At 40.5% G+C, this 17,512-nt stretch overlaps 1 protein-coding gene across 1 annotated transcript in view; it reads left to right on the forward strand.

Moving 5' to 3' along the window:
- The window catches only part of TSNARE1 (t-SNARE domain containing 1), a gene marked incomplete at its 5' end in the record, with an annotated part of 395,143 nt that extends 382,750 nt beyond the window's left edge, over positions 1–12,393 (forward strand). Inside the window, one exon of the mRNA XM_082315677.1 lies at positions 12,319–12,393. The remainder of the gene's footprint in view (positions 1–12,318) is intronic.
- Between the last annotated feature and the right edge of the window lie 5,119 nt (positions 12,394–17,512).

Here is a 17,512-nt window from a genome sequence, read left to right on the forward strand (position 1 = left end):
CTAATACTTATTGCTTATTTCCAATAATACTGCCCAAGGAAATTAGGATAATCTGATCCCCATATGAAAATGGGAATACTTTGTGTGTACATTAAAAAAAACAAACAAACAAACCACAAACAAACAGATGTTATTACTTCCAGGGCACATTTTTATGAAGATAGGCTTTTTTCCTTATACTAGTGGTTGCAACACTGGTATATCTGTCATAGAATCATAGAATCATAGAATCATAGAATCATAGAATCATAGAATGGTTTGGCTTGGAAGCGACCTTAAAGATCATCTGGTTCCAACCTCCCTGCCATGGGCAGAAACACCTTCCACTAGACCAGGTTGCTCAAAGCCCCATCCAACCTGGCCTTGAACACTTCCAGGGATGGGGCGTCCACAACTTATCTGGGCAGCCTGTTCCAGTGCCTCACCACCCTGGTCACTGAAGATTTATTTATAGAGAAAATATACAAGGCAAACCAGTACAAGTTGTGAACACAGTAAGACAATATAAAAATATTTATTTTGGAAGTAAAATATAAAACAAGCAGGGTGGGATTAATTTCACTGAAATTTAGACAACTAAACCTGAACTAGTCACCCAATGCTCCCTTACAGGCCAATGTATAGATACAGACATGTTAAATGGAGATTTTTCTGAGCTGTTGAATAGATTAGTTAAAGGCAAGCTGGACTGTCCTCCAAAAGTGCGTGAATCTCTCCACTTTCTAAAAGGACACGGGGGTGACTTGTGTTGACCTAGAGAATTTGTATTCCGACGAAAAGAATCTCATCCATAGTGCTCTGTATTTACCTGTCTAAGGCAGTAGAAAAAGAGACAAACCTGCAATAGACAGAATATTTCACCCTCCTACAATAGAAGGATGGTGGGAGAGATCAAAGGGAAAGTCCACTCAGTTATTCTTACCCTCTTTTATGAACATCCAACTAAGGACCAAATGAGGAGGTATCCAAAAGACGTCTCAAGGTTATCTACAAATATCAGAGTGAATTCCCTGACATATCTGCATTTTCCTGCCACAAGCCTTTGCTCTGATGCAGGGACTAACTGCTTTACTCTCCCTGGTGTCTACTAAAATATCTCCTTTGCGATGGGATTACGTTTTGCATTGATCTAGTACTTAGTGCTAGTGTGTAAGTAAGTGAAGCAACCATGTGAAGTGTATTTCCATTCAGTGCTTCAGCCCTGGCACCGTCTGTATGAATAACACCAACATATGTATGTAAAAACAGTATCACCCAGAGTTAATAACGGCTAGTGTTCAGATGGATGCAAAAAATGCATTATATTTACATCTATGGAATTTATTAGTTCTGGTTTTAATTACTACTCTGTGCAGCAATTTATTTCCAGTACTGCTCTTAATGAAAACATTACAAGTTGCAGTTCTAATTCTAGTAGTAGGAGTTTTATCCATTACATCTCTGTCCTTATTGACTAAAATAATTTCTGTGCCCTTCATAGTTAAACAGTCTTAAAAAAAAAAAAAAATCTGAGGTAGATTAAATGCAATTTATTGCATTTAAATATGCAGGGCTGCTGCACTGAAATATCCATTAGTGTGTAAGACAGCAACACTGCTATGCAATGTACACAGTCTCCCTGTGTTTTTCTTTCCTGACAGGTGAGCTTTTCAACTCTCATTTTCTCGAGCTATGCACAAACCATGTTATACTTCCACCAATTCCCTTTAAGCAAAACACAGAGCATCGAGTTCCTGCTTCCTTAACTGAAATAGCTGGAGTTTAATGCTAACCATGTTGTGTGTCTTCTGTGGGCTTTTTTAGGGTTTATCAGCTCTATTTCCACTAAGGCGTGAATGAGAATTTAAGGGTTTCTGTCACCTTTTACAGCTCTGATTTGCTTGCTCTGTAGTTAAATGCTGCTGCAAGGTGAAAGTCTGGTATTTCCCCATGGCTCTTGGCAGATTCTCAGGGATGGTGAAATAGTAATGATACGCTGAATGGGTACTGAGTGATTTGCACGCTAGGCAGCCTTAGCTACATACTCTAGTGTTTAAGCATCCGTCTCCTTGAAATTGTCTTTTCATGTAACCAGACATATTTTAAACTGAGTCAGCATTTTTCTTCCTGATGGTTAATCCAAGCTGAAAGTCAAATGCCAGTAATTCTGCATGTTCCCAAAGGAACATAAGATTTGCCACACTGGTGCAAAAGGATGATTCATCAGGTCTGCTGTCTAATGTCTATTAGTCTCCAGCACGTGATGTCTTGTCTGACCAGTGTTTTACTTCTCTCATTTCGGTGTTATCCTGAGTGCTTCCCAGAATAATTCAGCATATTCATAAAGTTGATTTTCTCTCTTCTTCCTCCCTCCACACAACAGAAGTTGCCAAATGTGAGTCTGGGAGTCGTTTCTTTCTAGGGAAAAACAGGCAGTGACTGCACAGACCAAAAGAGATGTGGTCTGTTTCAAGGAAAGTGAGACTCTAGACACTTATCCATGAAGTTTGGAGAATGGAGATGTCTACCGTCTGGCTCAAATGTTAACTTGCACCTGAGGACACAGGGGTTAAAGCATATTTAAAAAAAAAAAAGATGAATGTTCAGATTGCCTTGGAGCACTCTGAAGGTGAGGTAAGAGGGAGGAAAATAGGCCACGTAAGTGATGGTGTCTCTATCTTTTAAGATAACATCTTCAAATTGCCTCCATTACTATAGAAGTCTGATTAAAGAGGTGCAGTGGGAGCACTGTCGCTGTTGTTCTCTGCTAGCAGCTTTTGCCTGACAACCATACCACTTGCAAAAGGGTGAACAAAATCATTCACCTTTTTATTCCAAGTGGCAACAGGAAGAAACAACCTGTCCTGAAACGCTGGCAAATCTAGCATCTATGTGCTATGTTCATCTTTTCATCCTCCTCATGAGAAATGGAATTTCTCACTATTAACCTAACAATGTCTCCACTCCCAAAGCTCTCCAAATTGCTTTTTAAAAATAAAGAGCGAGATGTGAGAAAAAGACTGCATCTTGTAGCTGAGTAAAGTTAATACAGCTTAAAGGACAAAGTGAGCTCATGGATGGAGAAAGACCAGTGCTATCTTCTTGGTCATTCAGTGCCATCTGTTTAATGTCACTTAGATTTAGATCATGCATTGCTGGAAATTTTAACCTTTTTTTCAAGGCAACAGAATGAAGTCATAACCCTTCTGCAACTTGAGCCTTATTCTTCCGCATTTCATTCTTCTGAAGAAGTTGGTTCCAAATAAGTTTCTTTACTTTGTTATTGGAATGTTATGAAGGAAATCCCAAATGATAGGGATGGGGGTTTTTTTGAGAAATATGATGACAATGCTTCTACAACAAAGATAATATGAAGGGAAAACGAGAATGCATTTTTTTGAGGAAGCATCTTCTGTGAGTTGTGACCTTGAGAAGAAGCAAGGCCTTATTTTTAAGTGGTTTTTATTCCTTCTCTCTCCTGACTTGCTTTAGTATAAGTATGAAGGAGTTCTTCCTTTAAGCTCACCTTGTTTGGAGAAAGGAATTGCTTGTTTACTTATTTCTATATGTCAGTTTTGGACACGTCTTTATTTTTCCTACCTTTTCACCATTTCCACCTTTCCACTAGTGCGTTGCCATAGCAATCGTGTCTTGGTGGTGTCTTGGGTGTCTTGGTGGCCCCTGGGCTAGAGCAACATACATGGGGATAATCCATATATATGAGGTGGTGAAGCATCAGCAGTGAGGTCAGCATTAATGGTCAAAATCAGGAAGTACAGAAAACTGGTTGGAGGCGTTGAAGCTCTATGGACCAAAACAACTGCCAGAGAGAAAGCTAGCCAAATGTCATTGGGTCTTTGGTGAATTACATTAGCTTGTAAGTTTGTGCTTCAGGTAGGTCCTGGGGACTCCTGACAGAACTTACTGGAAGAACTTTTCAGAACCCTAGTTTTACACCTCACACAACCTCAAAAAATGCATTCAGGGCTTAGGTCAACTGTATGACTCAAATAATAAGAAGTTGCTGGATGTTGAAAAGGAACTGTGTCTTGGATTAAACAATGTCATGTTAAAGAACTATGTAATGACTTTTCAATCATAGAGAACTCTGCCATGCACAGTGTGCCATGAGGTCAAAAATAAGGTCAGTTCATTCATAAATGGGAGATTTTCCCCTTGTTTTAATGTGATAAGACAATGCTGCTGAGATTTGCTATTCACTTGCCATTTAATCAGAGTTGAGCTTACAATATCATTATCTGATGTTGCACATATTCAACATCAGCCACTTTACAAATCACACACACAGCCTTGCTATTTCTATAGTAGAATTTGTTTTTAAGAGGTTGGGCACAATTACTGCTTCCCCTTCCCCTCTTTCCATCTTATTCATTATGTGTCACCTCCCAGGCCCTGGACATTCCACCTTTGTGAAATGGATTTTTCTCATGATCCCCAAAGTTCAGCGAGTAATGTTCAGTTCTGAAATGTGATGTCACCTATTATATTTTTTGCCATAATTATGTCATTCCTAGGTGCAGATTCTGACACTGTTACAGACCTTTTTTATAGGTCTACATGACCTTCTCAGTTGCATGTTTCTTAAAAACTTTGCCATGTACTGCAACACTGACAGGGAGTGCATTGCTAAGACAAATCTTTACAACTTTATGGTGTGAATTTTGGGGTTGTCCTATGCAGGGACAGGAGTTGGACTCAATGATCCTTGTGAGTCCCTTCCAACTCAGGACATTCTATGATTCTAAGATTCTATGAACTCAGACATAGAAATGCATGGGGGTAAATTCCTACGAGGCACATGCCAATCTTCTAGTATAAAGATGGAAAACGGTTGGGATGTCTTTTAGGGCAGTGAATTCCAAGGAGCTGGCTTACAGAGACATCATCTTTCTCGGACCATCAAACAGTGCCTGTAGCATGGGCTTGGGATTTGGTGGTGGTGGTGGTAGTGGTGGGTTTTTTTGGTTTTGATTTTGGTTTTGGTTTTGGTTCGGTCCCAATATCATCTCATTTCTTGATTTAGTTTTGCTTTAGGATCAGCCCATACTATCTGTAAGATACACCTACGTCTTAAACTTGTGGTGGTCCCTGAAAAATGCCCATGTACTTGCATTAATATTTACCTCTGAGACTCATATATCACCAATGATTTGCAGCTGCCAAATTAGAAGCCATTGATGCCAGGGCCAGAAGTCCTCTAAACTTCCAAAGGATGTCTACAGGGGCATATTTCAAAACTGAAAAAGAAATTATTTCTGTGAAGTTGAATCAGAGGTGGTTGCTGTGCCCCACTGATGCAGTTAAGAGAATGCACAGGAGAAATAAATGACTAAGTGAATATGAAGCAATATTGCATGGGGTATATCATCACCCTGCTATCTCATTTTTTCTGACAGAAGACTCGTGGGCTATTAGGTCTGTCCTATTTTAAGAAGCTGTTGTTAAAATTCCAGTATAAGCAGAAATGGCCAGTGTGACTGAATAACAGCAGCTTTTCTGCTGTGGGCAGTTGTGCACTAGAGAAATGTCTAACATTTCTATAATGAAAAGTGAGTATCATTTACTTCCCTAGAAAATTAGTGGGAAGGACTATTTAAAAAGGAATAACTTTGATGAAAAACCAGGCTTTACTGAAGGTAAAATCTCATCATCATATAGTAGGACTAGACTCCTAGTCTGTAGAAGGACTTTGAACAAAGGCCCAGATAAAGGCTTAGGTCTGGAAGGTTCACAATGTCAGTAATGCAATTCTCAGACTAATCTGGTATCTGATTAGATTCAGCTTCAAAGAGGCAGGGAACACCACAGATTCTCTTGGTATTGTGACTTTTGTCTTCTTTTCCTTGTCTTTTTTTTTTCTATCCTGAAAATGCATCCTTAAGAATTTGTGTATATAATAAAGTAATTATATCAGGCCCAGGTTGAAACCATCATCAAGGCGATCAGAAAGGGAAGACATGAGTCCTCAGAGACCATTCCCCACCATCACAGGTGGAAGAGATTCAGTTCAAATGAGTTACGTCATGAGTTGCACCCCAACTGCAGAGGAAGATTATGTAACATAGGGGTAAATTTGATGTTGATGGTCAGAGCTGGTGATCTGTTGAATCCTGAACACATAAGAAAAGCATAATATCTACCACGTTATATTGGGTTTGCATGGCAAGACTTTGCTAGTGGTAGCGGGGGGAGCTACAGGGGTGGCTTCTGTGAGAAGCTGCTAGAAGCTTCTCCTGTGTCCAATAGAGCCAAAGCCAGCTGGCTCCGAGATGGACCTGCCACTGGCCAAAGCTAAGCCAGTCAGTGACAGTGGTGGTGCCTCTGCAATAACATATTTAACAAGGGTAAAAAACTGCTGTGCAACAGCAGCCAGAGAGAGGAGTGGGAATATGTGAGAGAAACAGCCCTGCAGACACCAAGGTCAGTGAAGAATGACGGGGAGGAGGTGCTTCAGACACTGGAGCAGAGATTCTCCTGCAGCCATGGTGAAGACCACGGTGAGGCAGGTTGTCCCTCTGCAGCCCATGGAGGTTAACATTGGAGCAGAGATCCACCTGCGGCCTGTGGAGGACCCCCATGCTGGAGATGGTGGGTGTGCCTGTAGGAGGCTGTGACCCTGTGGAGATCCCATGCTGGAGCAGGCTCCTGGCAGGCCCTGTAACCCCATGGAAAGAGGAGCCCACACTGGGGCAGGTTTGCTGGCAGGACTTGTATCCCCACGGGGGACCCACGCTGGAGCAGTCTGTTCCTAAGGACTGCATCCCGTGGAAAGAACATGTGGACAGGACCCACACTGGAGCAGTTCGTGAAGAACTGCTGCAGCCCGTGGGAAGGACCTGTGCTGGAGAAGTTCATGGAGGACTGTCTCCTGTGGGAGGGACTCCATGCTGGAGCAGGGGAAGAGTGTGAGGAGGAAGGAGCAGCAGAGACAACGTGTGATGAACTGACCACAATCCCCATTCCCTGTCTCCCTGCACTGCTTGGTGGGGAAGAGGTAGAGAAATTGGGAGTGGAGCTGAGCCTGGGAAGAACGGAGGGGTGGAGGGGAGGTGTTTTAAGATTTGGTTTTATTTCTCATTATCCTACTCTGATTTGACTGGCAATAAATTAAATTAATTTCCCTGAGTCAAGTCTGTTTTGCCTGTGACAGTAATTGGTGAATGATCTCTCCCTGTCCTTATCTTGACCTATGAGCCTTTTGTTGTATTTTCTTTCCCCTATCCAGTTGAGGAGGCGGAATGATAGAGCAGCTTGGGGGGCACCTGGTGTCCAGCTAAGGTCAACCCACCACACGTCTGGAAAATCGGAGAGATTTCTGTATCTCTCAGAACTATAATGCTCTTCACACTTATCTCAGTTCTCTGGTACATCAGGGAAAAAAGTATATTAGCAACTACAAGTGACTAGAGGCAGAAAGATGTAAACAACCAGAGGTTTCCTACTTTCCCTTCAACATTCTCTTGGGGGTTTTCAGAAACAGAAAACTTAGATCCTCATGTTACAAGACTCTACTATCAGCCTTGTGAATGATCTTAGGTTCTCTATCATGAATGAGGTGGTGTTGCAGGATTTCAGCGCTCTCATATTTGGAAGCTACTTTCCAATTTACATCTGAAACTGGTATGGAGTATACAACAGTTTCAGGGGAAAACAGGTAAATACAATATATTGTGACAGGACATGGGCTTAATCAGTGTAGATTTGCATATGTGAAGAGTTCAAACTGAAAACATCAAGAGATATTTGTGCCTTGAAAACAGATTCATTAGAACATGAACTGGACCATTGATTAAAAAAACCCAGTAAAACCCAAAACCAAAAACCCCTGAATTAAACAAAAATGGCAAAATTGAGATGAGGACATAACATTTCCTTTCTGTGGGCTGCAGCTCAGAATACCTGCACTGAGGGTCCAGCTCTGGCACGTGCTCACTCCCTGCACAAGTTTGACATGTTAAGAAGGTGACTATGAATAGTTCTGAAGAGCTGTATCCATGTCCGTGTTTTCAGTACTCAGTACTAAAATCCATCTCTTCATTCTGTCCTATATTCTCCATCCTTTGGGCAATCCAACAGTGTGGGTTTACAGACTACAACTTTGTAGAGCAACTCTGAGAACTTTCATATGGGCCTGATGCAAAGGTGGATAAAGTCAGTGAGGGACACTGACTTCAGTGAGCTTTGGATCAGCTCTCCTCTTTCAGTAATGCAGACTTCCACTTGATAATTTCATAGGCCTCCTTTAGGCATCTCAGTCAGCTTGTAATGAACACTGTTGTATCACACTTTCAAGGAATCATTTCACTGGCCAAAAATCTCTGCATATATAGTGGTGAACTACTATTAATAATGGACTATGACTTATGTGGATGAGCCTTCTCCAACAGAGAAGTTCATTGAGGTTAATGTCTATGAAGAAGCCTTAAATCTGTATAATTTTGCAAAAGTCAAAAGTTGTATCATCAGAAGTTACTTACACAGTGTGATGTGTGTCATCATGTTTACTTAGAGGAAAGACAGAGATCTCACTTGATTGAAAGCAATAGCAGGTAGGATCAAATTGGTTTGTTATTCTGGAGAATTTATCTTCCCATGAGACTAGCTCTTTAATTCACAGGCAGAACAGGTTAGACTAAATAAATGAGCAGAGTCTACGCTGTATCTCTGAGATACAGTGACATACTTTCACCCCTTTCACCCAAAGGGGTGAAAGATGCTTCTCTGAAGCCAAGGAGGGCTGTCGGATGGATCCATAGCTCGGGTCCCTATTGCAACTTAGAGCTACCACAAAATTGGAGCAGCTCTTTACAGTCTGTTTTTGCAGTTCACAGTAAAGAGGTCTGTTAGCCTGCACAGGAGAGTAATCTTAGCAGCCTGACAGCAGCAGGGTCTTTTTTCATTTTCCTCTTCCTTTCTTGCCCTCTTTCTTTACACATGAAAAAAAAAAAAATCAAGATAAATATGCCTGTTTCCTTTCATTGACTATGAAGGTAATAGAAATGACTCACTGAAATACGAATGGGCAACGACTCGAGTCACCCAGGTTTCTACTGGTAAAGTTCCCCAGATATAAAAAACCCCAATGATCTACCCCAACATATTTTTTTTTTTTTTTCCTAGGGATTCTAATTTAGTTCTCTATTTGTATAGTAGCTAACACAAGACTGTATATTCCATGACTAGAACTGCTAAACTCAGCATAACTATTACTACAGCAAGTAGTAAAAACCCTCTGTAATCAAAACCTAAAAGTATGACAGAGCTCAAACTCTTTTTCAGTAACTAAAAGTAACTCATTTTTATCCTCAACTAAACCAGAAACATATATTAAGGCTGTTGGTTTGTTGGCCCAATATATCTTGTAGTTAGATTGTGTCTGGAGAATCTCTCTTATTACACTCAAGAGCCAAGTCTGTAGATTATCTATTTCTAATTTAAATGGCTTTTGTAATGTTGAATATTCTCCCTGCCTGCAAATCAAGATTCATAATCCCGAGTAGCTGCAAAACCTGCCAAGAGTAATGGCTTGTGCTGGTAGTAGGGTTTGCTTTCATGTCAAACATATGGTGCCCTTCATCCTAGTCCTCAGAAAAAAGCCTGTCCAAGGTCCACAGAAACTGATTAGACTGTGTTCTTTCTCTCCTGTACACAGGCACGGGTGTGCTCACATGTAAGCTCTCTCACTCCCTCGCACACACACATACATATATATGTGCATACACACGCATACATCCACACGCTAATCATAAAGGACCACGGCCAGCTTATTTAAGGCAGGCATCTGTTAGTGATTGGCTTGAATTTATCATTTACTGATTGATTGCATTTGCGTCACGCGATCGTTGATTGCTTGGCATGAATGAGACTGCACTGAGGACAGCGCTGAGAAATCCAGACAACCAGCTGGCAGTCCTGTGATGCTAACACACACAGCTTAGGCAAAGCATTGCAGGTAGGTCGAGGGAGGTGATCCTTCCCCTCTACTCAGCACTGGTGAGAAATATCTGGAGTGCTGTGTCCAGTGCTGGGTTCCCCAGGACAAAAGAGAGACATGCATACACTGGAGTGAGTCCAGCAAAGGGCCACGAAGACGATTAAGGGATGGGAGCATCTGACAGATGAAGGGAGGCTGAGAGAGCTGGGACTGCAGCCTAGGGAAGGGAAGGCTCAGGAGGATTTTATCCATCTATATAAACACCTGATGAAGGGTATGAAGAAGATGGAACCAGGCTCTTCTCAGTGGTTTCCACTGACAGGACAAGAGGCAATTGGTACAACCTGAAATATATGAAGATTTGTTTAAACATAAGAAAACACTTTTATTGCTGTAAGAATAGTCAAACAGGGAAGTGAAACAGGTTGCCCAGAGAGGCTGTGGAGTCTCCAGCCTTGGAGCTACTCAAAATCCAACTGGACACAGCCCTGATCACCCTGCTTCAGCTGACCCTGCTCTGAGCTGGTGGTTGGACTAGATGATCTCCAGAGGTCTCTTCCCACCTCATCCATTCTTTGATTCTATGACTTGCACAGGCAGTGAACATATTGTTGATTGGCACCTGTAGAAACGTTCCTCCTTTTCAGATAGTTTTCACTCCATTTACAGCCTTTCCTCTTTGAAAAAAGATTGTGAAATATTAAGTGAACAGGAAAATGAGAATGGTTCCAAAGTGGATGGAAAGGTTATATGATTAGTGGTGTCCATTCCCTTTCCAGAGCCTTTCCACTTGTCTGAGTAACTCTAGCAAATCCTTTTGGGATATTAGAAGGACTTCTACTACTGAATTTGTGCAGCTAAATTTAGGTGGCCACAGTGTACATTTCTGCATCTGAGAAAGACATCCTGAAGAACCCATTGTAGCTAATGCTAGTCAAGAACAGCCAGGGAAATTTAGGTCATTCTGAAATTGATGTCTTTATTCAAATGACCCCCACCCTAAAAATCCATTGGCTATATTGATTATATCTGTAATTACTGTAACAGAAACATGGAGCCTGGGAGCCATTATACTCAGATGGAGATATTTACACCTTAAATTAGCTGAGATGAATGTCATCTTCAGAAAGATACCTTTCTCATTAAAGAGTGTTTCTATTAGCTGTTTGTGGTGTTTATGTGAATGCAAGGTAGGAATTGCCTTCTATGCTTTGTCTATGCAGCACAGCACACAATGGACATCTGATTTCAAAATATTATCTAAATAATATCTTATTATGAACAATTTTAATAATTGGAATAAGTAACAATACGTGCATGGTTTTGTATTTTGTTGCTTTGGGAGAAGGGAGTGTCTGATTTCTGGTCTATTTTGACATCTTGTTGGTTTACAGTAAAGCACAATTAGAACAAAGAGTGTTTCCAAGGCTTTCACCTGTAGTAAAAAAAAAGAAAAAAAGTTGCTCTCAGTTATGGGTTCAATAATAATAGCAGACTATTTTTCCATCCCTTTCCTTTCCCTTGATACCAAGTTTAACCAGATTTCTTACATAGCTTATATACAAACAATATTCACTAAGGAAGTAGAAGCGGGATAAACACAAACACTGCTAAAGCCTGCTTATATTTTTCATAGTGATGTTTACTACAAACACACAGGCCTGCTTCATGGGGCGGTGAGTGCAAAAATGCAATTTGTCTAACCTCAGAAGTCTGTAGTGCTGACGTCTATTTTGGAGGTGCTATCTTGGTGCTGATGTCTGTCCTAAGAGTCTTCTCTTGTAGTAATTGGAGAGAAACATTCGCTTTCATCAAAAATTGCCTCTTTATTTCCATTGACTGTCTACATTAAGTAGTGTAAACATTTTATGTTGTAGACATCTACACATGGTATGGTGAGTTCTTCCTATCAAGAGAAAATTCCTACTGGCTTAATTGTATGGAAAAATGGAAAACAGACCAATATTTCTTAGATATATTCTCTCCTGCAAAGTGCATCAGTGTCACATTCTAGCTTCTATACTTAGTCCACTTTGCAGAAAAATGTATTTTTAAAGCTAATTGTACCATCCTCCAGGTATGGGAACTGCTGGCATTGAAGAGAACACAAAATCTACTCTTTTCTTTGCTACAGCAGGCTATACGCCGTATTTTCTTAATAAATTTGCCTTGTCTATACTCTCAGCCTCCCCAGCCCTTCCACTTCCACAGTTACCTCAGATTGGAATCAGTGAAAGTACTCTTTTCTACAATCATGTCTACTTCATTGTTGACTGTGCATTCTGGGACCATCTTGAGTAGCCACCCTTCCATTGGTAAAAACTTTACATCAGCAAATCTCTGGAAATCCTGTGAATACTTATCAATTATTCTTGCTTTTGCAGAGCCCGTGGTCACCTTGTGAAGTGGAATGGATTCTCAAGGCATTTCACATTCAGGCCCTACGTCAATGTTTGCTTTACTGATCACATCATGTTAAAACTGCTATAGCTAACAAACACTAACTGTATGAAAGAAAAGCTAAGTTTTATACTATGTGTTAGTATAATTGTGAATAATTTTTCCTTTTTTTTTTTTTTCCCCTTCATTGCAGACATGTTTTACTTTATGTTACAGATTTTAATTATGTCCCCTGTGTATCTGGGGAATGCTATTTCTTTGCCTCCAGATTTGGTATACAGTGTGCTGTAAGATACGTACCTGTTAATTAATTTTTATTGTTTGTGGTTTTAACATGCTCTTGATCTCCAGTTCTGCTCATTTAAAACCATGAAAGTCGACGTTTTGTTTGATTCTTTTTTGTTATTGTTTTTGTACATTTTAAAAATAATCTAGCTCAGATTCTCGTGCTGTGCACTGCTGCTTTAGAATTTGCTCTGCTGGATCTGAGCTAAGCAATTTCACAATCATATGTGCCATTTGCAAACACATCAATTAGATGCTTCTTTGATCCCATTGTATGCATAGAACACCTCATTTATTTATGAGAAACACTAGTGAAAGAGCAGGACAAATAAACATTAAGACATACTGTTACCATTTTTTTAAAAGGAAAAGACCTTTAATGTGTTAAAAAGATCAAGCAAGGCATCTCATGAAAAATGTCAAATTTTGCATTAGAATTCATTTCATAGGTTTCAATGCAACGAGCATTTGGGATTTTGCTCCATTTTCATCCACAATATTTTCTGCTGAAAACATGATTGAAAATGCCATTTAAATTTTTCTTTAAATGTGTCGTGTACTATAAATGCAATTTTCCTCCAGTAAATAAAGCATTTCAAAAATTGTTTTAATTAAAATGTCATAGGAATTACTGAAGAGAATTTCATAAAATGGTATGTTTTTTGTTCTTCATGAAAAGTTACATCTTTTGACAGAAATGTTTCTCACCAGAAAAAAAAAAAAAATCAGCTACCTCTATATGTTTTGTATTTTTGGTTACTGTGAAGGTTTAGAAAAGAATAACAAATATTAAACTAGATTCTCACCTGCACTGATTTCAATTACATGCTTCCTTTCCAAAAAGCTGACACAGTCTTTCGTCAGTAAAGGTTGAGCACAGAAAATGCTCAGAGAAATCTTGCAGGTGCTTAAGCTCATTCAGGGTCAAAACTGTAAAACTTCTTAAATCGATGCAGTTAGGTTTGGTGAAGAAACAACAGTCGGAGTTTCTGGTAATTTTTCTCTAGATCTACCCTACAGAATCTACATAACTGGATCATTATATGTAATATTAAATATTCATTAGCTGCTATTAACAAAAGCTAATTAATAGAATGATACTCTTTTTTCCGACCAAGCTTAGTACTGGCATGAAATTACAAATTATGATACCTACTGCATTACCTTACTACGGAGAGTTTACTTCTGAAATAGAGCTCCCTACTTATATCGACTAAACTGCAGGCTGCCTCTATCAGCAAATTTGGCAAATCCTGTAGTGATGAAAATTATTTTCATCTAGTTAGTAAGAGCTGAAATGAACCCAGCTCATAGCTGATTGCAAGCAAACATTTTGAGAGCCTCGAGTTGCATTTGAACAAGAGATCCAGAACAAACAATCCTTGCCCATTCGCTAATCCCATTCATTAGAAGCTCAGTGATTACCTCATTAGTATGATGCAGTGCAGAGACAGGCTGATGGAGCTTTCCATGAGCCAGCTTACACAGCAGATGGATTTGGCACCGATGACCCAGGTGAAGTATTTCTCTGCTGAAACTAGAGGCTGCCTGGCTTAGAGTGAGCGTGCGATCTCCATGTGGCAACACAGACATACTCCTCCCTGTTGTGTATTATAGATTTGGTTATAATGGCAAATGCTATTTCAAAAAAACCACCATTCCATGAGGTTGCTATAAAACAGTACATTCATGCTGAATCATAGAATGATAGAATCAGAGAATGGTTTGGGTTGGAAGGGACCTTTAAAGATCATGTAGTCCAATCCCCTTGCCATGAGCAGGGACATCTTTCACTAGATCAGGTTGCTCAAAGCCCCAAGCCATCAAAGCTCCAAGCCAGACCTTGAACACTTCCAGTGATGGGGCATCTACAAGTTTTTTGGGCAACCTATTCCAGTGTCTCACCACCCTCATCATAAAAAAAATTTTCGTTATTTCTAATCTAAATCTACCCTCTTTTACTTGAAAACTGTTACCCTTTGTCTTATCACTACCGGCTGTAGTAAATGTCTCTCTCAGCCTTTCTTATAAGCTCCCTTTAGATATTGAAAGGCCATGAGAAGGTGTCCCTGGGGCCTTCTCTTCTCTAGGCTGAACAACCCCAGCTCTCTCAGCCTTTCTTCATAGGAGAGGTGCTCCAGCCCTCTGATCATTTTCATGGCCCTCCTCTGGACCTGCTTTAACAGGTCCATGTCTTTCTTGTGCTGGGGACCCCCGAGCTTGATGGAATAGTCCCGGTGGAGTCTCATGAGAATAGAGTAAAGGGGCAGAATTACTTCCCTCGACCTGCTGGCCTAGCTTGTTTTTGCAGCCCAGGATATGATTGGCTTTCTGAGCTGCGAGTGCACAACGCAGGCTCATGTCCAATTTTTCATTCACCAATATCCCCAAGTCCTTCTCTGCAGAGCTGCTCTCAATCGATGGATTGATGATGATGATGATCACCCAGCCTGTACTGATACTGGTGATTGCCCCAGCCTAGGTGTGGGACCTTGCACTTGGCCTTGTTGAACTTCATGAGGTTCACGTTGGCCCATGCCTCAAGCCTGTCAAGCTGTCTCTGAACGGCATCTCTTCCCTCTAGCATATCAGCTGCACCACTCATCTTTGTGTGATCCACAAACTTGCTGAAAAGTGCATTCAATCCCACTATGTCTGTGTCATGAATAAAGGTATTGAACAGTACCAGTCCCAATGGACCCCTGAGGGACACCACTTGTTACTGATCTCCATTTGGACATTGAGCTGTTGGCTGCAGTGTTGACTACAACTTCAGTTGCAACTGCAACTGCAACTGCAACTGAAGATATGTTTTTGAATGCTTCACTCACTTCATGGACACATTTGCCTTCTCCTTCCTCATGACAAGTAAATAAAAAACAATGCCATTAAACAACTGTTTATGTTACTGATGCTTTGGATGAAAATACCTAGTGTGCACACTGGCATAGTATTTTCTTCTTTACAATATCACAGAGACATGGATCTCAAAGCTTTCCAACAGTAGATTGGAAAAGATGGGCAGATCCTGCAAGCCACCGTAGGGCAGGGGGTTAATATGAGAAGGGATGTGAGAGAGGAAAATTCTAATAAAACCTTTTCTCATGGGCATTATGAGGAGCTAGTGCATGCTGGCAACAGTGGAAGAAAAGGTAAAAAGATCCTAACAAAATAAATTAAAAAGAGGCACGTTAGAAACATAGTGAGCTAAGTACTTGATTCCATAATTAAGTTGTCAGGTCCTCTTACTCAGGAGTAGAATAGGAAGCAGTTTTTGTCTCTGGTGTCTTAAGGACAAGTGTGAGCATGAGAAAACAAACCTATTTACCATGTCTCTTGCTGTTACTCAGACATGCCATTCAGAAGCCAGTGAAACTCCTCAGATTTGAGGTCTTTGCAAATGGGGACTGTTCCCCAAAGCTAGGTCTACGAAAGGATATAGGTGTCAGAACTGATTGTGTTGTACATACCGTCTACAGTTCAACAATCTTTTTGACCTTTTGGCCCCTTTTACGATACATGTGATAACTTTTATGGGATATGTAAATCTACTGTGCTGGGAAGGTGGTTGCTTGAGCTAACCAGAAGGAAGTCCTGAGGAGCATTCTATGTCTTAATCCCCACAAGGTAGGACATAACAGTTCTACTGACTCCCTTTTCTTGGTGGGGGGGTGTTGAACATGACTCCTACTGCTTTAATTTGATATCCTTTTTTTCCTTCCATCATAAAAGGTGGTTAACAATCTGTCCCGTTACACCCTTTCCATCCCATCATGATTTTGCAGCCTCTGTTATATACCCCCTAAGTTGCCTCTTTGCCAGTGTGAATAGTCCCAGCTGACTTGACCTTTTATTTTATACTTGGATAACTTGCCTAGTCTGCACGACTTACACATTCATTCAGCTAAAGGGATATCCTAAACACTAGCTTTAGACTGCATGTCTGACTTTTAGACAGCCGCTGCTGGTTGAAAGGAGTCCAGTCTGTTATCTAAGCTGTTTTGTGCTAGCAAGGCATCTGTTATCTCCTGTGCATGGTGCATTTTGATCCAAAGTCAACTGAAGTTATTGGACATATCAGGCATTGTATTTTGCTGTTCACCAATTCTGATAATTTCTTAGGCAAGTGCCAGTGAGAGCAACAAAATTGAAATGGCAGTGATTGGCACATTTCTCCACTTTAACATTTCATGCTTCTAAGAGCATATGGAGTGAAAGTGAAGAATGAAGGGGCAGGTCAACAGATTACTCTCTAACAACTTATTAATCTACAGTTCTGTCAGTCTAAGGGGCCTTGAAACACTGAAAATGGCTGCAATTCATCCATTTAGTTTAAGTGCATTAACCCACATAATTAAGTGCAGCCTCTTCCAAAGCAGCAGCCCAGAGCATATTAATGATCCCTCACATGGAGTCCGAACCGTGTTTCTCATGTGTTCACTCATTATAGGCTTCCACACTGTGGAACTGAGTTGAACCTAATTAGACCACAAAGAAATATGGTTATAATTGGTCTGGAGCAGCTTAGTAAAATGTAATAAGGTAGTTTAATTGGCTTCTTCTTTGTATTACTGATTCTAGAATTTATCATTTGCTTTGAACAGTGGACCAGCTCCACCTTACCTTGCCCCGAAAAGCAGATGAATAAAACATATGATGATGATTAGTAATTTGGTTGATGATTATACACAGCAATGGCAGAAACTGGTGAATTTCCCAATAAAAGTCAGGGATTCCTGATCCTTGGATGCTGTCAGTAACTAGAATGTCTGTTTTAACAGTATCAGATGCCATTTAGGAAAGAAGGTGGGTCATTGCTGCTTTGTAACCTTTGTTCCAGTGAAACAGAGTTATGATCGATGCCAAAATCCCTAACTATCATAGCTAGCAACT

This window comes from Platalea leucorodia (genome assembly GCF_965183815.1).
Source record: "Platalea leucorodia genome assembly, chromosome: 1".
NCBI classification, from domain to species: domain Eukaryota; kingdom Metazoa; phylum Chordata; class Aves; order Pelecaniformes; family Threskiornithidae; genus Platalea; species Platalea leucorodia.